Source organism: Opisthocomus hoazin, chromosome 8, assembly GCF_030867145.1.
Source record: "Opisthocomus hoazin isolate bOpiHoa1 chromosome 8, bOpiHoa1.hap1, whole genome shotgun sequence".
Lineage (NCBI taxonomy): Eukaryota > Metazoa > Chordata > Aves > Opisthocomiformes > Opisthocomidae > Opisthocomus > Opisthocomus hoazin.
The window spans coordinates 35,797,036-35,824,660 of NC_134421.1; the positions used below are offsets into that span (position 1 = coordinate 35,797,036).

Below are 27,625 nucleotides of genomic sequence, written 5' to 3' on the forward strand. Positions count from 1 at the left end.
AAGAATTCTGCTAAACAAGTACTTATTTTTTAAAAGATTTATGATAAACTAAAAGATGTGGGCGTTGGGATTTAATGAAAAAATAACCACAAGAACAGATGAAACACTGCAAAAAAGTGATCATGTTTTCTTGCTTCCCTCCTTATTAAAACAGACTGCAGCATACGTAACGCTTTTAAAGAAACTTTTTTCAAGAGCTCCACTCTTGGGGGAAGAGTTTATTTAGCTTTTTGCACAATTTGTCTTTAAAACATTTTCTTGCTTTCTACAGACGTTTTATTTAGTTATTACTTACATTGTTCCTTCATATGAAACACTGTTTTAGTACTTGCTTGCTTCTTGTTACCAGTGCTCTCCTCTGTTCCTTCTCAGCACTGCATTAGTGCATTATCAGCCATCAGCCAAGATGGGAGTTACCTCAAGTTCAGCAAGACCACAACGTTCTTCCCCCTCCTGTTCCAATTGCACAAACAATTTTCAAGCACAAGTCTTGCATCTGAAGTCAGTGTTTCACCATTAAAAAGACTCTCAGCTTTTTTCAGAGCTCTATTTGAAGCCCACAGAGGAAGCAGTGGTACAAGTTTTCTGTTGCCCTGTCTGGAGGAAGTGCTGTCAACCCACCACAGATACAGCAGACGTTTTAGAGTAGCTGTTCACCTCTGCTGAAGAAAAAAAAAAAAAAAAAATACAATCTGCCAAAGAGTCCTCCACTCTCCCAAAGACAGCTTGGCACTCCATACAACTGGACACATTTCAGAGAAACCAGCTCTTGTTTCAGCCCAATAGGCAGATATGAAATTGTTACAGTGGGCTTTCATTTTGACACGTCAAGAGAGCTCTGCAAAGCCTACACACTTACGGCACATGAGAATTCATCTACCCAGCCAGAGAAAAATGAAGAGCAACAATCACCCCCCCTGCTTACAGCCTTCAACGAGGACAGAAACTCATATTCCCCAAAACCTGCCTTTCAACTGCAGCAGGCATCAACAGCCTTCTATAAAGGACAAAAAAAAGAAAAAAAGGTGGGAAATTAAGCCCATAACATATATGACCCTGTGTAAGTGGGGATACCAAATAAAGACTGACCTAAAAGAAAAATCGGTTGAACTACCATCCATCTTGCTGCAAAGGACATTAAAAAAAAATCCAAAAAACAACCACTTAAAAGGATAATAAAGAAAAGTATGAGTAGATAGGGTATCTGGTCAAGAGTTCAAGACCGCATTCAAGTTTCATGGGGTAATCGGATACTGCGTGGAAGCCAATATAACAGGATGCCCTTCCTGAGCAAACAAAAAATTATCAGCTGGAAACTAACAGGACAGCTTCTGTGTTCCTGGGTATTAGGAGGACCAAAACCTGGTTTGCAAGGTAACCCTCAGCCAATTCCTCAAACACAGCCTACAGCTTAATCAGCAGTTAATCCCTTTCTTGCAAGACAGACCTCTGCCTAACCAAAAGGAACGCTAATGAACGAAGCAAATGCAGACCCTACAACATACATCATACAGTTAAAAATACATAGAGACTCTGTAAAAACCCACTTACACGCTCATTCACATTTCCCTAATCCAGGTAATACGGCAGACTCATACTGGTAGAGGCAAAAGAGCTACATCTAGCACCACAGAAAAAGGAAACCGAAGGTTCTATGGCCTTTCCCTTGAAGCTGAAAAACACAACCCAAAGAATAAAGTCGACCTTCCTTTGTTCATTTTCACGCTTTTTCCAAAAACTTGCATTGATGAGGAAGCTGGAGCTGGGGGGAAGTTGTCTGAAAGTACTGTTTGAATAAAAACCCACCTCAAAGAATCCCACCACCATCTGTTGAGATGTATAGCAGAGATGTATTTTAAACCACACAATCCCCTCAGGCATGCTGCTCCTCTCACTGACCCCTCTTGTACGATTCGGAGAATTTTGCCTTGAGTAGCAACAACACACAGCTACATGGCAAGGAATTAGAAGACACAGGAAGACAAATATCTTCTATTCTATCTAAAGTCAGTGAATGTCTCTCAGCATTTTGTAAATTCTGCTACTGCCTTGGTTTTGCGACTTTCCCGTAGAAAACGCTTGGGCTGAGGCATGTGTGGAGAGACAATGGAACATTAACTTTTCCTGAAGTAAACAGCGGGCTATGCATCAGGATGGCGCTGCTCCAAGCAGCTGCCAGCAGGGCAATACACACTACCTGGAGACAGAGTAAACTGAAAAACCACCCCAGTGATGGCAGCTACAGAATGGACGGGAAATGCCTAACACCTCTCCTCTCCCACAGCAGGAACGGGAGTGGAAGTCTCTTTGAAAGCCTCCCTGCAGGAGAGGTTTCTCCTGCCATATGTTGTTTTTACCAGTAGAGCTCTGAAGGACATCTCGGAGCCACCCGCAGAGCAATCAGCTCTGCACCCACGTCCTCGGAGCAGATCTGGGGAAGCCAGGAAGCCCAAGTGCAGGTGTCTCAACATTTGATGTGGCTGCATTGACAGAGTAAAGGAGCAATGGCTCCTGTAAATTCATCCGGTTGAAAAAACACAGCAGTCTCCTATGCCAAGCTTCTGAAAGACACAGACTCTACGAATCTAAATTAGCTGGTTGTCCCAAAAGAAGGTGGGTTAGAAAGAAAGTGCAGATCACCATCTGACCTATACCACAAGAATTAAGACAAAAACATTGGCACTTGGGGAAAGGAAGCAGCGACAGAGAGTAAATACTCAGGGCAGCAAATACCTGCACGGAGAGCAGGTAAGTAGCTGTTATCTGACAAAGGGAAGGAGTGGCTGTAGGAGGTACCAGAGATCAAAGACACAGTAAGTAGAGCAAGGAGATTAAAGGCTGAGCTGCAGATACCCATCCAACCCAGGCTGAGTCAGTACAACAGCACGGAAAAGACCAGGAAGAGCTCAAGCCCTCGTGGAAAAGGGAGTCCTGTTGCACCCAAGAGATATGCAAGCAGAAATCATCACAGTGAGAAAAAAAGCAGCCAAAGCAGGTCTGGGGAAGAGGAATCGAGAAAATATATGAGCCACTGCTGTGAGCAGAGGCCAAACACAGTCTCTGTTCCTGCATCACAAGCACTTCCCAGCATCGCAAACACCTCAGCATCAGGGTGCTCTTTGGACATGGCAACAGTTCACCAGGTCAAACAAAACTGTCTTCCAGCAAAGTCAAACCGCCACAGCTTCCACGCCTGAGGGAGGAAACACTTTAAATAAGCAGTGGGGAAGCCTTGTATCCCAGTAGAAATGCTCAGTGGTCCAGGACGTACAGATACTTCTCCTCAACTCAGGTTAAGGATTTGCAATAGAAGGCCAGGAAACTGAGTGCTACGCTTCTGACTTCCAGCTCTCCGGAAGCCAACCTCATCCCAGGGAAGGCTCTGCCTTGGCTTGCAGCTTACTCTGCTGTCCGGTTTAGCATAACAAGTGTGGTTCGATCTCCCTGCAGCAGCTGCTGTCTTCCCATCCTTCCTGGGCCACTCTCAGAGGGTGCAGAAGAAGGTAAGCTATAGCAGCCTGGCCAGCAAAAACATCTCTTCAATCCTCCTTTCTTTAAAGATACTGCTCACGCTGCATAACAAGCAAAAAGGGAAATAGAGACAAAGAAGAGCTGACTGCAGCTAGTCAACAGACTGGTAAATCAAGTAGTACGGATTGCTGTCATATAACAGAGTAAGTAAAACTGAAAGCAGTACAGCTTGGTGACCTAGGGGTACCAAGCAGAACAGCAAAGCCGGTTGCTACTAACTAATAATGACGCAGATGAGTCTGTCTCTCCTCACTGTGAAAGCCAAGAAAGAAAAGCAGCACTTCACTTTTCAACAGTTAAAAAGCATGTTAAAATGGAAATAGAAAGACGATTCTCCTCCTGCAGAGGTGCACTTTAATTCACCCAGTGTCCTCAGATACCTGGAGGCAGCCATCACTTCTGGCATGCACATACTGCACCTACCAAGTGTCTCAGAGGAAGCTGCAGGGTGTCACTGACTAACTTCAAATTAAAGCATGACAAGTCAAAAAGCAAGGTTGTTCCTATTGCTACATGTAAAGCAAGCTTCTAGGAAAGCACTGCTGTCAAGTCCATTTTATTTTAAAAAGTACCTGTCACAACAGCTAAGTCATGTTAGGAAGCGTTTAAAAAAGAATAACGTAAACATAGTGCTAAATTTGAGGCTTACAGACCTCAAGTGCTTTTTCCAAATTACCTTTCATTTCAATATCACATTCAACAGGTCATAACACGGAAAAGCTTCTCCAAACTTCAAGAGTTTGAAGTCTGATTTTCACAGGTGGCAAGTGCTTGCAGTTGTCATCAACTTTTCTGAAGGCGTAGGACAAAGAGCTGTCAGCTGCACTAACAAAAAAAAAATCCTTTAATCCTTTCCATAGAAGACAAACCAGTAACAACAAAACTTATTTGCACAGTAAAGTCCTAAAGGACTATGAATTTAAAAAATAATGCTTAGTCTTGTCTTTATGTTTAACACCATAGTGTGCCTGCAATAACACTGAAAACAAAACACCCTTCATCACTTGCTACAAGCTTGATATTAGTGCATATTTCATATTTCTCAAAACATATTTAAGCTAGCTTTGGCAGACGGACTCAGGATGTTTACAAGTGACTTCTGCACAGTGCAGATTACCTGCTGAAAGGTATTTTCTAAGTACTTAGCAATGAATGGTTACATTTCAACAATGAAATGCAGCTTCTTTCCAATTAGCTGCCATTTGCAGTGGCAAAAGTGAAATATGAATATACGGAATGGAAAAAGACTATATGTTAGTTTTGCCCCAATTTTTTGTGCTTTAAAATAAAAAGACAGATTTCCTGCCATTTTTAGTATGTTATCCATTGCCAGTTTACTTTGCTAAAAGAAGATTCTTCTTCAAGTCTGTCACTTTGACTAGCCAAGAGAGAAGATGTAGAGCACTTGCAAGAGGTTTTTTTAATGAGATGACAAATGCTTCAAAGGACGAGGTATGTATTAGAACATCAATTCAGACTAGCAGTGGAAGTTACTTCTGGAGAGGAGACACTCTCTAGTAGATAGATAACACCTTCAGACTTCAAGCTGTGCATCCAATTTAAGATTTCCCAACAGCAAGTAAATCAAAAGTGAAGCTACCATTTATTTTCTTAACGCTCGAGACTTAAGAGCACTAGGTAGCACTACATGGTGTCCTGCATCGCTTTAAACCACCATTAAGAAAGAAATCGGTTGTGTGGTTTGGGTTTTTTTTTTTTTTAAACATTGTCTACTTTGGGGAGCTGGGATGAAAATGTGGGGTGAGGCCAAGCCCAAGCAGTGAACAGTATGATGCAAAGAAACCCCACGTAAGTTGTCTCCATGTTCTGACATGGCTGGTACCCGCTACTGTCAGCAAGCTCTGCTGAACCTAAGCCAGCTCCTCCACAGACACCAAGGGATCCCTGCAACTCACATCGTTGCAACGAGCCACAGTGCAGGATCTAGTCCACGCATTGCAAAACTCCCCACACCCCAACCAGCCCTCTCACATCCCAGGCATCTTGACTAGCAAGGTTAAAGCTCCAGATGGAGAGACACTCTTTTCTGCTGGCAGACGTACTCAAGCACCCCCATTCCCTTTTTCCTAAATGAGTCATCTTACTGGAGTTCCCTGAGCTTATACACCACAGCCCCACCAAAAGCTGTACTGGCATAAGTGAGGGATAGAAGGAACCAGTGCTACACTGGGCAATGCAGCCACCAATGCACGGCACACCATACTCTTAACGGCTTTTATTTCCTCTAAGGTGCAAACACTCAAGCTTTATCATCCAGACTTGGTCAAACACAAGCGTTAAGTTTTCCTATGTGTGACACAACCCAACAACCTGCTGCTCTCAAGGACAAATGGGGTGTTTCACCCCCCTTCCCTATAGCTTCAGGATCTCATCTCTTCCCTGGCTGTCAGCATTCATTGAAACCCTTGGTGAGGGAAACTCAGCTCATGAACCTGCTAGGAAATTAAATCTGGAAGAAAAACTAAGCTAGCAAAACAAGGTCCAAGCAGTACAGGAGGCAGTGCTTGGACAGAGTGTGTAAGACTTTTCGTCAGCAGCTTCAAGCTGCTCTACCCAGGCAAAGACTTCCTGACCGCTCACACTGTGGGAGCCTAATGTCCTGTAACAAGGTTTCTAGGGTTTGGGTTGGTCGCTTCTTAAAAGCAAGACATTACAGGCATTTCCATGCAAACCTGGAGATAACACACCCTAGTCTTGTCTGGAATCCTTTACATTACTCCACTCTTGGAAGAGCCTATTCCCCCTCCTGTCTGAAATGCTGTCTGAGCAAATCAGCAGGTAAGGCAAAAACTCAGTATGTGCAAGTTTAAATCTAAGGATCTGGACCCATCAGATCCAGAAAGGAATTTAGACTTTAGGCATACAGATTTGGGTTTTGAAGGAGGGTTTTTTCACCACCAGTGACACCTTTTGGGAAAGTGCATCACATTGACTACAGACACACAATTTTTTCGTTCCTAGTTTTATTTTATTCTTCTCAACTTCAGAGAGATTGAAGGCCTCAAAGAGCAGCTCTAGTCAGAAAAGTACAACAAATATCAGGACTGGAGCTGCTTGTCTCATCAACAGAAGACAGCCCAAGAGCCCAAACAATCATGGAAGACAACATCAACTGCAACAGAACCTGTGCATGGACAATCCTCGTCCAGATTTGCATGCCCAAAACAGCAGGAGAACTTGTAACTACTGGGGCCAGAGCAATTAGGCATGCCTAATCAGACAGCCAACAGCCTTTGAAATTCAACATGCACGTTCAACTTGGGCAAACCCACCCCCCAGCTGAATTCTTTTCACTGGGAGCTAAGGAACAATCTCACAGGTTACTTCTACACCAGAACAGAGTCAAGCCTGGGTGGTTTTGCCCACTGTAGTCCGTAATATTTCTGCAGTCCGATGATACATTTCCTCTGCAACCAGAATGACCTGTCAGCTCTCCAGCAAGGGACAGCTGTGGTGTCTATTAGATAAGCACCATTCAAATTTTGACTTGGAGACTGAAGCGAAGAGAATTAGTATGGGAAAACGCTCCTTGAAATGACGCAAATCACCACGTGCCCTTTATGATATCACAGGGTCGCCGAGATAAGTTCCATGCATTCCAAAACTTTCACACACTCACTTAGAAAGGTATATGCTTAATGAACTTAAAAACAAACCTCGCATGTCCAGTAGTTGACTATTAGCATTAAAAACAACTGCTACTGGAAAGAAATGATGGGAAATACTTATCCAGAACGTATTTTAAAATTAAAGAACTGCAAGTGTCATACTGCCCTTCCACATTCAGAAGTATTTTCTTTATTAATCTTTCTAATCAGGCTTCATGTTTAAAAAGTTTCCTACTGTGCTTTATGATTGCCTATAAATCATTTGATTATAATCCACCCTGCAGAATGAACCATCTTTCTTTAAAGCACTGAAGTCATCTTACGCAGTTGATCACATATGACAATGGAGCAAATCATCCTCAATGGGAAAGGAAGCATGGCTATAGAAGACAGGCATGCAGAAGACACTGAAATTTAGCCGGATGACAAACTTCAATATTCTGTTATTTTATTCAAAACTAGTGTCCTGCTCTAAGGTATTTTTACAGAAACTACAAATACTCCACTTTTCCTCCACAGCCTCTCAGTTTACCCCGGAGTACAATTAAAAATAAGGTAAGAATTTAACATCCTTCTTATCAGCTTGCTGCCAAGGATAAACAGAGTCATTCGCATGATTCAGCTAAGACATGTAATCAGCCACTTACAACAACAAAGAACTCAAAAGGAATCCTGTTTGTCAAAGATGGAAGTGGTAAAATCAGCAAAGAGGAGAAAAAAAAAAGCATCCTTTGCTCTGACACGGTGTCTATCACATATGACTAAACACTAGGTTATACATAAACTTGGAAATGAAAAATTTTTTTTTCCCCTTTTGAAATAAAGATTTAATCAAATGGAAGGACATTTTGCATATTTGCTTACAAAGTTCTCAACCTTATTCCTCTTACATCAATGGCTGGGTTTAAAAAGAAAAAAAGAAAAAAGCTTATTCAGGTCAGATAATTGCAAAGACTGAGACATGCCGTTCCCTTTGCTTTATTCTAGAAAAGACTGATGTGATCAGGATGAAGATAGATATGATCTGCTCTTCCTAACGAAGGATTTCCCATGGTTTGCTTCATCTGGAGGTAACTAGTCTGGTGCAGATCCCTTCGGTGTCTGCCATACACCGCAAAACAGACCTACACGCAGATTTTTCACAAAAGGTATTATGGGTTGTTTAGAGTACTGATGACTAACAGGCTAAGCTGTTCAAGAATATTAATTCTGTAGAAGCAGACCACCTCGCTTCTAAAAATCATTCCTAAATCCCATTCCTCACTGGAAACCATCTCCCAATACCATGTAAAAGGTTTGTGCTGTGAAAGTCGAGGGAAGGAGCATGCGGTGATTCTGAAGTAACCAAGGAAAACCAAAGCACAGGACAGAAAGCCAGATGCCTGCTTTAAAAGCAAGCCGAACCCTTTGAGGTTTATGAATTCATTAAAGATGTATCTGTCCATTTTTATCTGTGTCTTGTGATAGGAATGGTTAGTGGAAAGCAGGCATTCATAATTCTGCCAGAATCCAGAGCAGGCCCGCTGCTGAGGACAGCTAGCCCGAGAACTTCCCAGCCAAACAAGCCCTTTGAAGGCAGTCCTGCAGCACTTCATCCCAGAAGAGCAAGCGCCAAGGCACAACTCGGGGATGGGAAGGGAGCTCGAGTATCTGACACTCCAAAGGGAAAGGGGCTAAAGTGGTAACCCTCTGTACTGCAACATTTACACAGAAGTCCAGGTTAAAGGTAATGCCACATTTCCTTCACTGGGCACACTCACAGCTCTCCACTGTTGTGAGTTAAAAGTGGATTGCCTTTTGCCTTCTCTAATGAGGCAGGCTCTGGACTGTCTAGAGCAAGCACTGAACTATGTCGAACAACTGTGTAAGAGTAAACACGCATAGGATGCTTACTCTTCTCTAGATAAACACACAGAACTGACAGCAGCACAGCCTCAGCCAGCAGCAACGGCCACAACCCATTTCTTTCCCTGCCTCATGCGGAGCACCCACGGGGTGCCACCATCACCAGAAGGAAAGCAGAGGAAGGGGGCTGGAGGTGCAAGCCAGAACAGAAATACAAAACAATGCTCCTGCTACAGCCCCTGCCATAAAGACTCCAAGCTGCTGCAGGCCATACAAACACAGTCTTTTTCCCCCAACTTTTCAAAACTTCCAGGTCCTCCTTTGTTCTAAAAAAGCAAGGCTGTTCTTAAAACATTTTCCGACTCAAATGACTCAAGGTCAGGGACAGCATCAGCTCCACTTAACACTGGAAATTCTTCCAGTAGCCTCGGAAAGGGCAACAAAAAGCCTTGCGTGGTTTACATGCAAAGGAACTAATGAATCCTCGTTTGCTATAGTCTTGCATACAACTAACTTGTAAACTAAACTGCACAAAGACTTTCACATGGATGACTACTAAGTTGTGATTGAAGTTCTTTCCCCTTGTATGGATTATACAGCTTCTCTTTCAGGTGGATGAACTGATGCCTCAAATGGCATCTGCTCCCACTGCTGCCTTTCTTTTGGCCGGAGCACCAGCAGGGTCTCTCTGCAAAACCTGCTTATGGCTTAACTTATGATCTGGAGAAGCTTCAGTACCTGCACGTTTCCATCCCTTCAGGCGATCTAGTCAGCATGTTAGCTAAGCTTAGGAGAGGGAATGCAAAGACAGCAAGAAGTCTCGCTTTCGTGGGAAACAGAGCTAAAAATGGGCAGCCAGTATAGTTTTGAGATCCTAAAACCGGCAGCAAGTCAGGATAGGTTTTGTGTTAAATTGTATCTCCACCAGAGCATGACTGGTTTTGAAACAGCTACACACTCTGTTGAGAGACAGCACAAACCCACTTGTAGCTTCTGCCACCCATGCTTCTACTTGTGCCATGCACAAACAGCTTTCAGCCTCCCCAGGCACCGGCTGAGGACTCTGCACAAACGCTACAGATCTGTTCTGCCACATGACTCTCTCACAGCTATCAAAAGGGAGTTTCAGAAACACCACTCTCGTAGCAGATTCTTGCAAGAGGCTACTGTTACTTAGGTAGTGTGGATGCAAAAGCACAAAGCAAAAAGACCTCATGTGCTTTCGTAAATGGTGCAAGTATTCAAATAAAAACAGAATACGACTTATTTTGCTCGGACCATTAAGTTTTTCCTCCAGAGATGAATGCAAGATGACAGATCACCTTGAAAATAAGTCATATTGTTGTCCCAACTGACGACAATATCATTAACACAGAACATTTTCAAATTAAGAGAAAAAAGAGACACCATCAAGGTTCAAGGCAAAAAAACAATCTGGAAGTGAAGAACAAGACCTCCTTGGAAGGAGAGCTTTAACTGCATAACCTGTGGAGTGAGGGGAGGGGAGACAGTTTGAAATGGGACACAGAGCTATAGTTGCATAGGCATTTGCTAAGCAGGTCTGAATTTGCTAAGTAGGTCTGTGTATTCTGTTGTGCAGAATAATAAAAAAACCCTCCAGAGATAAGCACTTCAGCCTGCATAGGGCTTGGACACCTTCCCAGAATCCAGGTCATAAGCAAAGACTCTCATAAGCAACGAAGGGTGCCAGAGCAAACACTTCCATGCAACTGGTCTACATTTCCCTGTCTCGCCAAAAATTAAATGATGCACTTTTTTCTTTTTATTGGCAAACACGCAATACAAAAGTGCAATTAGCAGACAGCAGCTTTACAAATTTCAGTCTCTCACCCACTTTCACACAGTACCACTGTGTGTCAACACCCAAATTTTAAATACTGTTATACTCAGTACCAGTTGTGTTAACTCAGGAAAAAAAAAAATCCTGCTTTCTACATTTACTTTGAAATAAGTTCTCTGGAGAAGAGCCAAAGCATCCCAAAGCCTGCTGGAGAAAGTCAGCTGGATTACCAGCACAGTCACACTGATAAAAGGAGCTTCAAATTCAGTCTCAAACTACATCTAAACTCTAGAGTACATCGGCTTCATCCAGCAAAGGAAGTCAAGAGACTAGCATTAGGCTGTGGCTGCTAGACTTTAGCTTGGACAAGTATTTTAACCACCTGTCTATTATCAGCAACCATCTTCAAATCTCCAAGAGAGCAGCAGCCAAAAGGAGGGATTTACAGTTAACAATTACCCAACATACCAGTGTTTACAAATACGCTTGCTTAACAGATGTCTGGTAAGCGGTACTGATAAACACCCATCTGAAAAGCATTTGCATGCAGCCAGGTACTGGTCTGTGACCTCTTCAGGCATCACAGCCATGAAGGAAGAGATTTAAAAGAACACACAAAATACTGAAGGTTGAATTGATGGTATTGGCTCAAAGTCAGTCCAGCCAGTGCTGACAAAGAAAACAAAACAGGCAGTGGAAGAAAAGATGACACAAAAAAAACCCTGCGCACCTTTGCCCATCCATAAACTGCTCTCACAAGCATCATTGTTCGTACAGCACAGACTCATGGTTCCTTCCAGATCAGGTCACTGTCCATCTTCAGAGCTCCCACCAAGCTGTCCCCTGCACCGCTGCAACACACAACGCCACGTCCACCCAGTCACCAGCCCCGTTGAGGTTCACTGCCTGCAGCACCCAGCTTCCTTGCAAACCTCTGCTCCTGCTCCCACCGGGAGCTCCCGAGCCATCCTTCTCCTTGCTGTTCAGCTCTCTGGACTCCTCTCGCTCTGGAGACAGGGCCCAGCACGCTGCCGGCCCAGCTCCACGCACCGCTAACCAGAACACTCAAACCACAGGGCTCAAGACCTCCCCAGCCCCAGCATCCCTCACCCGCACAGAAGCTGACCCGGGGCTCGTCCCTTCTTTCCAGGCGACTTGGTCGTGTGGATGCCACACACCCAGCTCCTGGCAGAGCTCTCTGGAGAGCAGGGAGAGAGGCTTTTCCCCAAGGCCATGGCAACAGGCCCCTGTCCCAGCCTCTCCCCCTGTTGCTGCTGGCACGCTGCACTGGCGCGGGGAAGAGCCCGTCGGGAGCGGAGGCTCAGCCACAGCCGAGCTGGAGCACATGCCAGGCTCTCACCTCCGCTCACACCAACACCTTTGCTCAGCGTAGAGGTTTTAACTCTTCACGTAGGCGCTGGCAGAGAGAAGCTTTCAGCCAGGGAAGAAGGAAGAGACAGAGGCCCCGCAGTTTCCCCCGGTCTCCTCCTTCTGAGCAGGACACGCCGTGTGCCCACAGGGCCAGATCCACACATCCTCCTCCAGTCCGATGGCTGCTGACGGTCACTGCTCCTTTTGCCAGCTCTCGATAAAACACAAGGCACTCTGCAATTAATTCCTAAGGGATATTACTAATTGGCTGAACCAAAATTCATTGTACATAAATCTAAATAGTTACACCCATTTCTCAGTGTTCCACTGCCATCGCATTCATCTAAGGGCTGAGTTCAGAGACTGTAACAAAGAGATTGCCTTCAAACTGCCAAAGGCTTTCAGGTCCCGGCAATGTCAGTCAGGCTTTGGTCCTCCTACTCCTGCTGGTGCTACCCCGTCCACTGGCAGCCATCCATACTTGTTCGCTTGTTTTAACAAAGTACAAATGTGTGAATCTGCTTCAGGTAAGAGAAAGATCTAAGACAACAAGGGAGGGAGGGAACATCTCATGTCTCATACAATACAAACAACCCAGGTAAAACAACTAGATGTAATCTGCCAAATAATGAGGTATCACTTTATGTATTTTTTAAACTTAGTACTTTTCTTACACTAATAGCATACACAGCTCTGCTATTTACCATGATCCTGACTATACCAGTGCCTTACTCATCTGAGTCTTGTCCTATTTTTCATCATCGGTCTTGTGCGGGAGAAGAAAGAAAGAAAAAAAAACAGAGAGAGAAAAAACAAAAAAGACCGGTGGTGTTTCCTTCCAGTTTGTCCAGAAGCTCATGAGGTGATGCCCTCCCTCCTGTGAGATAAGCAAAATAAATTAATAAACAGTCAGGAGTCAAGATGCTCAAATGCTCCCATTTCATGACTAGAGAAAGGCAGGAGGAGCACACAGCCCAGCCTTCTCTCCTTCCAGTGGTCCAATAGCAGAGCAAGACCTCCTGCCAAGAGAGGCTGCCTCTTCTCTTGCAGTAGCTTCTTCTTCACCTGCATCACTCTTCTGTCTTCCACCCAGCAAAAGACACTTTCCTCCCCTCACACAGTGGTGGTGTCCAAAAAGCTGCCTGTATTTACACTTGTGAGAACAGCAGTACTTGTCATGCCATAACCAACAAAGCCCAAAATGACAGAGTGAAATCATGGCAGAGGTTGATTACTGCAATAATTACCACAGGCAGGTAGTTTCAGGTGTGAAGCTTTTTATGAAGTGGTATGAAAATAGATACTGATGATACGCTTGTCAAAACAGATTAATAAATCCCTTTCAACCTCCTCTCAAAACTGGTAAGCAAGGGAAGGTACTTGCAGTTTTAAAAAGCAAAGAACTAAGACTCAATTTCCATTCACAGGCTCACACTTGCAGTGGAAAATTCTTACAACTGCTTGAGACTGAAGTTAGTCAAGGCACTGGAAAGATGCAGTTCCCTTCTGGTGTGACATAACATTTGAAATGCATTTCAGTATGTTTAAAATAGTGCCCTCAACTTTATTCGCTAAATGAACTGGCCAGTAAAATCTGCTACAGGGAACAATTAAGGGAGGATTCTAAAGCCACAGCAAACACAAAGAGCTAGAAATACAGAAATGCAGGTATTTTTAAAATCAGGAATCTGCAAGTAAATCCAATGTTTACACTGCAACCCTATTTGCTGCACTACTTTGTCAGACACTAAAGCACAAACCATTTTTTCCATTCAGCAAGTTCTACTGCTTTCCCCTTGCTTATCTCCTTTCAGAAGCATTATTCTTTAAAAAAAGAAAAAAAGACAAACCAAAACCACACAAAACCAAGAAGTCCAGACTTTTCCACCTTCTGCTTACCTGTAGCATTTCTACCCAGTTAAGAAATCCGTCCAAACACTCCAAGGCACCTCTTCACTTCACCACCTACTGAGGCTCTTTCTCCCAAAGTACAGCTCCACAGGTAAGCCAAGCCCAGAGAGGGCTTCCTGAGATCCCACCCGCCCGTCAGCCTCCCCACCTGCACATTCCTCCACCTGCTCTAGCACCAGAACTGCTCCTCTTGCAACCACATAGAGATCTGGTTCAAGGAAGGCACCTGGCAAAAAACTCAGTTCAAACTGAAGCTGCAGTGGAACCGCACCCTCTGCTCAAGCGATGGCAGCCATGCTCTAAAACAGCCTTAGACCTGCAGCATCCACTTTGCAGGAGCACGGCCGAGACGTTACGGGGCACGACCAAGGGAAGTAGGATGAACTGCTCCACGATAACCCCTGCATGTTTTACCTTGCGAGGCACCACTTGTTCCTCTTGGTTCACAGATCAATCTGTCCTGGAGACTGGAAACCTGCAAGTGCTCAGCACCCTCTACAAAACGTCCAAGCAAGTAGTACTGTGAATTGCACCAGGCTTGTGTTTTGACATAAGTTACATCCTGTGAACCAACTTGTGTTTAATATTTAGTTTACAGTGTTTTCACCAAAATGTTTTGTATACATAATGCTTCAACAGAAGTGCAGTAAGGTGAAGTTATGAACCCAAAAGAAAATACTGCCTAACTATTTACAGATAACGCATGCGGATCAGCAATCCAGTAACTAATGCAGGTAACAACTTATACCAGAGTTAGAAGACTTCTTTCCAACCACAGTCACAAAACCACACAGGGACTGAGAAAACAAAGCGGGAAGGGAGCAAGCACTGCCCAGGGAAGCATGTCCTTGTACATGTCTGAAAGAGAACAGGATTCAGTTCCAGCAGGGCATCCCTGCCATGCTTCAAACTTCTTTGCTTGCCTTTGTTGGGAAAAGTCAGATCAAAACTTGGATTTCTCTGGTAGGGCAGTACTGAGGTTCATGTGGCAGCATAACACCGAGGTGACAGGTAAGAATGAAAACGCGTCTCTGGAACTACCCAAAAAAGCAGTTCCTTCCCACACCCAGGGAATAGCACCACATTTCTAACAATTGCGCTTAGCACACTGTAATGCTTATACCTAAAAGATAATGAAATACCAATGCTAGTACTAACAGTGCTGCTCCTATAATCCTTACAATAGTAAATGCTCCTCTGCTGCCTTTTGTTTCTGACACAATCGCTACCAAATGTGAAACACCTTCTGAAAGATTTTTTTTTTTCCCCTGTATCTTCCAGATCTCTCTCTGAAAACATATAGGCTATTACTTGTCTAAAAGGTTAAATCCAGACACATGGCATGGCAGTCCCACCTTGAATTCTCCACATAACGTTTTGACTGGATAGTGCAGTAAAAGCTGTATTAAATATCGCAAGATTCTTCCAGCATTGGCCATAAAGGCTTAGCTAAAACCAAACTAATTTTAATACAGGGCCCTCAATTAAAATATAAGGGTGGGTGGTGGAACCAAACCAAACCAAAACGCAACAGTGGCATACTAGCATCCTTACCAAGCTGCTTCAGGAGCTGCTTTGAGCTACAAATTACTACAAAAAGAAGCCTGCCATCACCTTTGGCTGCCACAGGAAAAATCACTAGGTTTATGACTTTTTTTTTTTTTTTGCAAATACCAGGCTATTTCCACAGAACACATCATTTTATCATCTTATGAGGCGAACACCTACTTCACTAATAGTCTATTATCATCATAACTCAAAGCTACATCTTCATATTCCTGTGGTAACTTCAAAAACGCCTCAGGGAGGAAATCATCAAATCATTAAAATCAAATATGCTTTGAAGAATATTTGGGGTCTGTATTTAGGGGTGGGGAAAGATGTGCCTTTTAATTATTTTTTTAATTACATCAGCTGTGAGTTTTAAACTTCAGAGTGTTGGAAACTGCTTTGATGTTTCACTTCACATAATATCAACCTTTTAGCACAGTATAAACAACCATGTTCCCCCATCTTGAGATAAGCTTCACATGATGTGAACATGTAACTGAATCAAAAGAACCTGTCAACTTAGACAAACCCATCAACTCTATCCATAAAACAAAATGACCTGTGATACGACTTTATTAATCATTCTTGGCCATGACTGGGCAAATGCATGCTGTAAACAGAAGACATTTAGGAAGATAATAAACGCATTTTGTCACTTCTGTTCTATTGGAATAATTTGTACCTTATTTAAATCCTCTGACATTCATATTAAGGCACATTTTACCACCTTGCCGTCCTGGGAGAAGCTATGGAACAATAGTGTGGATATCTGAAACACCAAAAGTCTTCCCATGACCATCACAGCAAAGGTCTTTGCTAGAAGAGCCCCTGATGTCCCCGCAAGTGGGATGACCCTTTCCAGGGTAGCACATTAAGAAAAGAAAATTAAGTCTTTCCTAGGATTCAGCTCAGCAGGTGCAACGCTCCCCCCAGAAGCTTCCATCCCCACTGCTGCCATCGGGTGACATGGTAACAGCAACTGAGGAACGAAGGACACCCAACAGGAGCGAGCCAAAACAAGAGGGTGTTGCCAATAACTTCACTGACTGAAAACACACTTCACAAGTTCATCTCGGGCACAGGTGAGCACAAAGCATTTTTTCTGTAACAAAACATAGGATTAATCTCCCAGGAACCTCACTGCAACTTGGTGATCAAAGAGAAGTCAAACTGATTTGCATTACATCACCTGCTGTGTTTCAAGCCAACTTATTTGATTTTCTGACAGCTGGGCACTTCTATAGGGTTATTGTTTTACAGACAGTTCTATTCTTATTCAGAACTTGAGAAAGCTGTGTACCAGGAATTACTTCTCCTGCATTTTATAACAAACCTGCCATCACAACATCAAGGCAACCGCAAATGCCCCGTTGTTTAATAAACCAAGGGGAAATCCTGATGGAACATGCTCTACTAGCAACAGAGATGCTCTGATTTGACATCCATTGACTTAAGAAGCATCACTGGTTCTCCTCCTTGTCTAAATATTTGGCATTTATTTGGGATAATGTCAGGTATGCTGTGATTGGGTCTAAGATGTAGGAACTATCTAAACTGTGTGCTGGCTAACTGGCACCCAGGCTAATCCAGAATATACAAATCTCACCACACTACGCACATGAGCTGTCTGCTTCATTTTACAGAAGATCAAGAATTCCAATGAGGGTGACAAAAAGCCAGAAAACCCACAGCCAGATCCACCTCACGAAGTCTCCTTGCACACTGGCTTGAGCGAGCAATAAGGGCGTTCTCCCAGTTCTTCTACTCTTTGATAACACAGACTACTGAGTATTTTCTCAAGAAATAAGTTGCAACTTACAGCACAGAATTAAAAATCCTGTAGAAGATATTTTCTTTACTATACTTTAATTAAAACGTGGTGGTTTTGAGTTTAATTTAATTTTGCCAACTTCTTACTTTTTAAAAAGCAGTAAAAATACCTCCTAGGCAAGCAAGGGACCAACAAAAGTTCAGAGAAGTGGATCACATGGTCAGCTGAACATTAATACTGTTTTTCAAATTCTATGAAAACAAACTTGTTCCCATGACGGACAAATCAGACTCCAAAGCAGTATGTCGCAGCTGATACAGAGAATGTTGAGAGAAGGTATTTAGATTTGTCAGCAGTTCTGTTATAAACCACAGAAGCATAAGTCAGTCTTAGACTAAATGGAGAAGAGAAAGTAATTTGTATCCAAAATATAAAACAGGTTCTCATTTGACCAGGACCTCGAAGAAAAAAGAACGGGGATGGGATCATTCTGTTCAGGAATAATTCTTTACATACTGTCAGTCATAGAGCCCAAAGAACAAACTTAAGAAAGGCAACTCTTTACATAAATTAATTAAATCTTAGATTCAATGAGAACATAAAAATGCTGTTGAAAATACTGTGATGAACCAATTCAGAGTTTTATCTGACAGATGACCAGAAGCATTTGCTGTCTCCTCAGACAGTCATATGTACATGCAGTAGTCTCTTACCGCTACAATGAATTAGAAGTAAAGCAATTCAATGATGTTTTAAGAGTAACTTCCCCAGGGAAATAACTAAATTATATTAGTAAACAGAAAAAGATAGTGCAGTCTTTGAACTCTACAATGATCCCACTCCATGAGAACATCTTATCCAGCTACTGTGAATCCATCCACTTAGATCCCGAGATCCAGTCACTGAGCTCTCTAAGAGCAGCTAAATGACTCCTGTCATTAGTCATCACCCATCATCCCACACTGCATATTCTTTGAAGGGAAAAAAGGTGTTCCCTAAATTCAACAACTAAAGGGCCCCTGAATGTCAAGTTAAATACTCCCAGGATTTGGTTTACTTTATCTTGACCTGCAAACTCACGCAAAAACTGCAAACTGATGTAAAATCTAGTATTAAGGACAAAATTAGCTCAGAGGTTTAGAAACACCTCTAGACACATAAAACAAGATTTTAGAATTCCAAGGCTACAGTTTGTGTAGACACTGCATAAGAAAAGTAATGCTGTGCCAAGTTAGGCTCCATGAAAGCTGGGAGTGCTACGACCAGAGGAAGATTTCTCTGATGAAAGATCAAGTTGTTCTTAATAAAGCGGACTTCTCTTGTGCAGATCGCATGGGAGTCTGCTTACTGCTCGCATCGGGTTGCCAGAACAAGTGATGTTCCCCTGACTCTGTGTCTGGTGTTCCACTGCCAGTGTTTGTACACGGGCATCCGACGCAGCACCTGCTCCAAGTATGAACTCTCGATTAAACTGCCCGCTTTTGTACAGGACACGAGACATCGCTCCCTGCTGCGGGAATATCAACAGGCCATTTTTCAGCCTACATTTACAGCAGGACAGATATAATACCTTTTCTTCTTTAAGGCAGAGCTCCTGAAATACAACCAAGTCACAAGTCAACTCCCCATCTCAAATGAGACTTTTACCATGCCTCACATGCAACCAGTACAATTTGCTCCAATTTGCTCTCAGCGGCAGGTAAGTGTTCCTATTTATCATCCTGCAACAGATGGAGCAAGTTTTCTACATGAAGATTCCTTCCTTCTTCTTCTGCTCCATTCCTTAACTATCAAATATGAAAGCAACACTGAGCTTCAGCTTTCAGCTGCCAAGTCTGCGCCTCACGTTAAGGATTTCAGCAGTTTTCAGGAGCACCACCTATTGAGGCATTTACCCCTGTACTGTATCACGAAACAAGAGCCATCACATGGGTCTGATTTTCAGATCACAGGTACTCCTTCCTGATGCTGGAAACAGGGAGCCTGCGTGTTTGACAGGATTAGAACGAACTTTTCTCCTGCTCATATTTCTGTTCCTTGGTCTTCAACGCTTAACGTTAGGCCTGACGGATCCAGAAACACTTCTGCAGAAACCCTCTCTCCACCGTGCCTTTCAAAGTTAAACACACAAGCACAGCAACAACAAGAGGGGCTGACCAGTCTAAGTCACCAGTCTGGACAGCTGGGGATCAGCCCCTGCAGTTGGCTACAGCACGTACCTGCTGTCCCCTTTAGGCACTTGCCACATGTCAGCTTTTCTACTACTAGCAAGCTACCCAGAGCCGCAACTAAAATTTTTTTTTTTACCCTATACTTCATAAAGGGTGACACAAGATGCCTGTCTATGCCCACACGACATAATCTTTGCACACATCAGTAACAACACAATAAAAAATCGTAATATAGTAGTTCAAATTACATCTATTGTGAAAAAAATTGCACTGGCTCTTATGCTGGTCTCACAACAGCACCGAACCTTGAACTTACTCATTTCAGACATTAGGACGAACAATGGAGGTCAATTTTCCCATTGTGCAATGCACAACTACCATAGCCTTAATCTTTCAAGCAGTGCCAAAGAATATGCCAGTTTCTGTACACACAAGCACCACGGGTCATGCTGAAATTGCCAGTGCATTTGCTGGAGTTTATACAGCTTTACCAGATGCTTCTCAGATGAACCATGAAGATATCTTGCAATGACATGAGCAGCTCCGAACAAAAAGACTTCCATAATCTTAGTTTATGTATCTATAAATGAACACACTCAATCAAGCTGCTGGTGGACTGAACAGCAAGATGAGCAGGTTTTGCTCCTGAGGAGCAGAATTCTTCAGAAGAGAGCAACCCAGTAAAAGTAGTGCTCTAAATAAAACTTCTGAACTAAATTCTTCCAAGTTTACAGGCTGCTGTGATACCTGGCACAACTATGCATAAGGCGGCACTGAGAAGTCCTCTACAACAGAGGTTATTAGTCATCATTAAGCATTAAGCTACTTCTGCAGTATTAACAAATTTGACCTGTCCCAAACTTTTCTTCAATGGGACAAGCCAAATCATAGGACCCCTGCTTCACTGGAAATAAGATTCAGCACTTAATTATTTAGCAAACTATCATCTTCAGTCAGAGCAGAACTTGATCTTCAGTTTTTATTAGTACTAATCAGGCTTTAGAGAGACCATATTGATTGGGTACCACAAACACAAGACACAAGGACTGTGCACTGTGAGGCACAGTACAGCACGGTTAGACTGTGCATCCAGGCACTCCATCACACCTCGGATCCATCAGAAGACAAACACAAGACAAGCAGTCCTAACTATGGACAACACGGATAACTATCAGAATTAGAGACAACTGCCTCTGTAATTTGCCCCTACTGTATTATTGTGTATAATTTCTAAAAGAAACACACTTGCAAATGGCATTTTCCACAATTACTTAGTGGGTAAAGAGCGAGATGGAGCAGCTGACACCCAGCACACCAAGTACTCCAATATACCCACATTGACACTCGATGCTTCCTCTGAGGCAGATGAACCACTGCTGCGTTTACTATTATTTTCAGCACAGCATAGATTCCTCTGTATACATGAACACAAATTCCTCTCCAGCACACACACAGATGAGTAACTAGAAAGAGATCTTCATTGCTGCATAAATCACATGTGGCTACTTAGCATAGCCAAATACATGTCTGCATAGGAAGCACTCTCCTCAAAACTGTCTGCAGTATTTCATCAACCTCGCGAGAAACAAAGTGTGCCAAAGAAACAGAAGGAAAGCAGCAATTACTCATCCCATCTCAATTCATACCTGCCTGCAGAAACGTGCAGCCTTTGTTATGGCACCTAAACACATACAGCAGCTTGACGATACTGTAGCCGAGTAAGCGCTGCACCGGAACCGGAGGCGATGACAGCACGCTGCGCCAGCTTCAGTCCCGCCCGGGCACCCCGCTGAAGGCTGTGGGATGTGCTGGTATTAAGATCCTTCCTGAATGTTGGTCTCAAAAGGTACAAATCTGTGCATGTGTTACATTTTATATATATTTTTATATATATATGTATAAAATATATGTATTTTTTTAACGTGAGTGTATATGTGGATTAAAAAAAACCACTAGTATTTCTACCTGGGAGGACAGTGCAGTACGTATGGAACAGCCTGGCCCAGTGCGCTGCCCACAGAAGTTCCCAGGGCCTTAGCTGCCTGTCCGTGAGGAGAGCTGAATGAGAGACCCGTCACTCTCACTTCTCCCTTCCCCACGCTCACATTGCTTGGCTTGGCTCACAAGTAGGCTGTCGCAGGCAAACGCTGCATTACAGATCTACCACTTCATCTAAAACCCTCTGCTAATCAGTTTATTTGCAACTGTTAATCCAACACTGGTGCTGCTGGCTTTTTACCCAATGGAAAAACTGCAGCATCAGTTTTTACTCCAGTTTTTTGTTCATAAATGTGCTCTTGCAGTGGCCGTATGTTAGCCAGCAAGAATCTCTTCCAACACGGTTATTCTGTTGTTGTTCTTACACACAGGTCTACAGTTCAAACAAGAGATCATGAAAGCAAGGTACAAAATTCTCTCCTTAAGTATCTGTTGATGGGGTTTTTTAAAATCTCTTTAGTGTATTCAGATGATCCTGAGCTCAGTTGCTCTGCAGAGCACTTTCCTGAATTCACCAGACTCTTCAGTTAAAACTCCTTATTTCTTCATGTCTATTTACATGTGTCTAAAGCAGCCCAAGTCTAAACATTTTGGACTGTGAGGCTATAGGTACCTAATACTATCTGACTTCAGTGAAAATCCAAAGCTCCAGCAGTTCTGCCCGTCTGCCTTTGCACTTCAATAAAACCACAGGATTATTCCCAACTCAATCACATCACTTCAATCACAAAACACCCATACATACTAGTTACTTCTGATCTTACCAGCGAGAAGCCTAGCTACTGTACTCCAGCACTCTGGCGGATCAAACTCTTTTTTTCTCCAAACAAAAGGAAAAAAGAAAACAACTGTGTTTATCTGGTGACATTCAAACAAATGTCAATAACAAAGCTAGTAACACATTGCTGGTGCTCCAGAAGTTTTTGCTAACAGAGAAGCAACCACCTGAGATGCACCTAATACAGCATTAATATAATAGACTAAAGAAAAAACTGGAAAGATAAGACTGAGTCACCTAGTCCGAACACTGCCTGCCACTGTTGCTGCACTCATCACACTTAAATTGATGAACGTAACAGCACTCATTAGATGTTTTAGTGACAAACTCTTCTTGGGACACTACCTTAACCCATCTCTCCTAAACCACTTTCTTAAATTTTTCTGTGCTAGTAGTTACCACTTCATATAGTTAAGTCCCCAAAGTTCAAACCGATGATTCTAACCAACCGTGATGACAAACCAGCGTACAGCAATCAGCGTCCTCTGCGCACAGCATAAATCCCGTCTCACCTCCAGAGGCCATCAGACACCAGAAGGGGACTCAGACCTCACCCCAAAACAGCCACCACGTTCCTCCAAGCCAACAACGCGCCCACGCCATGCAGAGCGCTCCAAGAGAAGAGTGAGGCGGAAACATAAAAGAAGGACCACTGGTTTACTACAACAGCAACGTAGGCTTAAAATAGGCACAATCTCTACCCCACTAACTCGTTCAACTCTTCACTTTCAAGTATTTCAGTTGCGACAATGTTTATTCCACAATATTCACTGACTGCCAAATGGATTAAAAAAAAAAAAGAAAGAAACATTACTGGATATTTTTAGTTGTTTTTTTTTAAATAAGTTTCATTACTACACGTCAAACACAAACCTAAGCTTTTTAGCTCCAAAGCAAGCCTATAATTAGAAACCTCATTTGTTCTGGTAGTCAGGAGAGCCATTTTCCCTAGGGAATGTTACTGAAAGGAAACCCAGGAAGAGATGTAATGGCCAAACAATGTGAAACTTATTAATAACGCACACTGCTAACACAAAGCCATCCTAACTAGACTTGAGCAGTTACAAATTGCTTTTTACCCCTAGAAACCATTTTCTTCTCAAATAAAATGCTTTTTTTGTCTTTCTTCCTTTAAATGAAATGCCTTGACCCACTGTGCAAATTCACACAGAACGGACCTCAAAAAGGGCTTCGGCACCCAGAAGTTTGTGTGCTTTTTCATACTCGCACCAGCCCACTCATTAAAATAAAGAAATTGCTACAGCTTTCGCTGCAAACCTCCTCTTCTGACAGTGGAATGAGAGATGGCTGGTTACCTTGCCAGGACTAGTTAGGGACGAGACTTTCACCCTCTGCCTTGTGCCTCTCCCCTTCATACCTTCTCTGCTTTTTTATATCCGCTTTCCATTTCCAGTTTTTTTTACGAATTTCCTTTTCCACCCCCATTACCACACCTGCAAATTCCACCGACAGGCAGAAAGGACAGCCACAAAAACAATGTCATGGCAGGGGGCACTGGGTGCGGGTGCAAGGGAAGGAACTACGAAGGTGGCAGGTCTGGAAGTCGTGAAGACCGAGACCGTTAAGGGGAAGGGAGAGAGAGAAGTCAGACTTCAGATGGGGAAGGGCCAGCACTGACAGCGACGCAATGAGCACGTTCTTGGATGCAGGAGGAAAGCATGCATTTCTGGAAACTGCCAACGGAAGCAATTGCATTTTTCTTGCAAGCGCTTTTACAAAGCTCAATGTGAAATGGTGAAAAACAGAGCATAAACACACAGTTGATTTTGTAAAAATTCCTATCTCCAAGCTATTTTGCATTAGACGTCAAGCAGAGCTCTCCCACATTGTACGTGCAAACTAGTCACAATTCTGAGGCTGAACACGAGCTGCAGGATTTGCCCTGTTCTGACAGCTGGGATCCATGATCTTCCCAGCACCGCCAGCCTCTGAGGCAGTGTTCCCAAGGCACAGCGGTGTCCTCTCTCACAGATCCCTCGCACGTAAGGGCAGACAGACAGAGAGATCTTGCCCGTAGCCTCTTCTCATGTTTCTAACCCTTACAGTTGCAGTGGAAGGGGACACTGAAACGCAGAGCGGGCAGAGCCACGCACAGGGATGTCCCCAGGCGTTTGCAGTGATTCACATGGAAGACAAGAGCTCAGCAAGGCTGGGACTAACCCAGACGCCAACCACAAAGCTTGAAAAGCCCCTGTCCATCAAGCCACCTGAGAAAGCAGAAATACTGCAAGGATTTACATCAGCCCTGTTCAAAGTGGGAGAGTACAGGGAACTGGCACGTGGCAGGGAAGCGCAGAAAACGTACGCAGGAAGATGCGTACCCCTCTGACACATGGCAGGGCTTGCAGGCACAGGCACGACTATTTTCACTTTTCCTGAAAGGATGGGGGTGGGCGGGAGGAAAGACAGAGAGAAAGGGGTCAGCTTACAAAAGTTTGCAAAACATCTCCTTTTCTTATTTTCTCTACAAGGAATGGACAATGTCCAAAAGCTTGATCATACAGAAGCACGGGTCTGATCTTGCAAAAGCCTATGCACATGGATAACTTCACCTCACACGAGTAGTCACACTGGCAGGACAAAAGTATTTACAGTTCCTCCTTTTTCACTTCTTAAATGAGTCACTGCAAACATAAAACAGGGCCACACTGAGCTTAATCTAGCCTCCAATACTTAAATTTTAGTATAGCCACAGAAGATAAGAAACCTTAAATAAAGCTAAACTTCCATGTGCAACAACACAGCATGAAGCAGCCTGCATTTTACGCTTGTTCCCCCCAGATTAAAGTATTTCGTGCTTAAGAAATTGCTTTGGGGCCACTGCTGGGCCTCCAAACACCATGCTGCCTGTCATATGCTGTAACGGTCTTTATGCTTCAATTTTTTAGAAGTGGTAGAGAGGAAGAGACAAATCTTTAACCACCCTACAGAAGACGAGCCGTCTTAGGCAAAGCCCATAGGTACTACCACAAGATTTTTACACCAGATTGGTATCCATCCGTTAACCACGTCTCAGCTGCAGAAACTGAGGTGCATAAGTAAGCCCATGCCTGCCCCATTAAACGGAAGACAGAAATTCACCCAGCTACTTAAATTCCTTTTTTCCTTCTTTTCTTTGGAAATCCATACATACAAAACAAGTCCAAATGCTACCACTGAGTTTTTCCACAGGCACGGCTGCAAGCCAAACTCTCTGACCCATTTCTCCCCTGTGAGAAAGGGGGCAGAGGGAGCTAAGACAGACGGATAAAAGTAATTGCCAGCACTGAAGTCTTCTACAAGAAAAGAAATCCACACTGCAAAACTGAGTAGCTGTATTCTTGAGAAAGACACAGAAACAATAACTAACAGCTCCCCTCATTTCTCTTTGCTCAAGGGGACATAGTATGCATTTTTTGACTAAACCTCAAATACAAACCAAAAGTAACATCCTCACCCGTACAAAGAGGCTTATTATGACTATTACTGCTGGAAGGGGAAACTCACTCTTACTGGCCACATGACTGTCGAAATCTACATTCAGCTTTGTTTGGGGATTTTTTTTTTTTCTTTCCTCTATAACTCAGCGGCTCAGAGCAACTGGTAATAACTTCATGACTAGAAACATTAGCTGACCATTTGTGATGCTGCAGAGTCAGCAATACAGATGAATTTGTCCCATGTATTTAGATACATCTTTAAACATGTACCCTGCAGCACCTTGCTGCAGTATTCTTTTGGGAAACATTACTAGGGCACAATATCAAATTTTAGGGGTTTTTCCCCACCCCCCCTCTTGCTTGGACACATTAACATACAGAGATTTATGCATTTGCACAATTTACTACTTACACAACTAGTATACTAACGCAACTCATATGACAGTGTTATAAAGACACGTGTATGTTTTTAGGATCTGAATCGAGACCTGGGCCTTCTCACATCTCACGAGACAGCAACTACACACAGTCTTACAGCAGCTAGGTACCCATTCACACAGCACCGTTACACCATGGTCCTTCTCTGCAATGGCCAGGCAGCAGCCAAGGCTGGCCAAACAGGTTAGCAGATGAAGTTCAAGGACACTTGGCAGGACTCACCAACTTCCAGAGAGTCCCTCCGGTTAGTGGGAGGCTGAAACTCAAGATGGATGAGAAAAAAAATGACCCCTGAGGAGGGGCACAGCAAGAAGCACCCTTGGGAAGCAGCCACGACCTGATCAAAAGCCAGTCCCAGACTATTTGCACAAGATGCCCGAGCTCAAGTGTAGGGAGAGGGTGCGCCCAGGCTCCCTGCCAAACTTTGCAAAGGAAGCTAAAGCTCAAGAAAGCTCTGTGCACTTCCTTGAACAGGAGCAGGAGCTTCCTGAGGGGCAGTTAGAGGGCTTAAGTTTTAAGCAAATCGCAAACGGGGCATAACAGACGGAGAACCTTGAGGAACAGAAACCAGGATTGGCTTTCTGCAGCACAACATAGCCTAGAGCAAGGAATGGCTGTGGGCAATGAATGATAAGGGTCTTGACAAGCCCCACAGGTGGACCAGAGGGCACCCGAGGTACCCAGGCTTCGACAAGCAGGTTTATAACTAGGTCTCCATAGCAGCAGTAATAGCAACACCAAAGTCCAATGGGGAAAAAACACCAAAACTTTGTACAAAGTTGAACAGAGAGAAGCCACAGACGCTGGTGGGAGCAGGGGAAAAAGCGCTAGCATAAACAAAACAGGCTTGCTAGCTTACAGTTCCTAAAGATACATATCACCTCTAGAAAGAGATCCTGTGCTTTGGGAAGAGAAAAATGAGAAGGGTTGGAGTGCTTAGCTAAAGAAACATGACGTTTACCCTATATGGCTTAGCGACTGCTCTGGATCGGACAGGCACCGTTCCATTTTGTACCCCTGACGTGAGTTTTGCTGCTAGGAGAGAGGGGCTCGTACTATGCTGGCACAGCTTCCTCGACAGAGCAACGCCTCGCACCCTGCCCTGTAGGTCCTCCACCGAAATTTCAGTGGTGACCACACAAGAGGTCGGTTTGGGGTTTTCGCTTCGTTTTTCTCAGTTCTTCACTTCAAAGCCCCCTCGCAGTTGATTTCCTGAGCTTGAGCGCCTAAACCAAGGCACTTCAACAGCTCAGCGGGCCGCTCCCCGCCAGCGCGGCCGCTGCAGAGGCTGCCGCTCCCCTCGGAAGGGGCTCGGGAGGAGCGGGAGGCAGCCGGGCCGTGCCCCGCGGAGAGCAGCCGGCAGCGCTGTGACTCGCCGCCGGGACGCGGG

General features: G+C 43.8%; 1 protein-coding gene across 2 annotated transcripts in view; it reads right to left on the reverse strand.

The window, feature by feature from the left end:
* Positions 1–27,625, reverse strand: part of RASSF3 (Ras association domain family member 3) — a 97,515-nt gene that overhangs the window by 23,484 nt on the left and 46,406 nt on the right. The gene's annotated exons all lie outside the window — the stretch shown is intronic.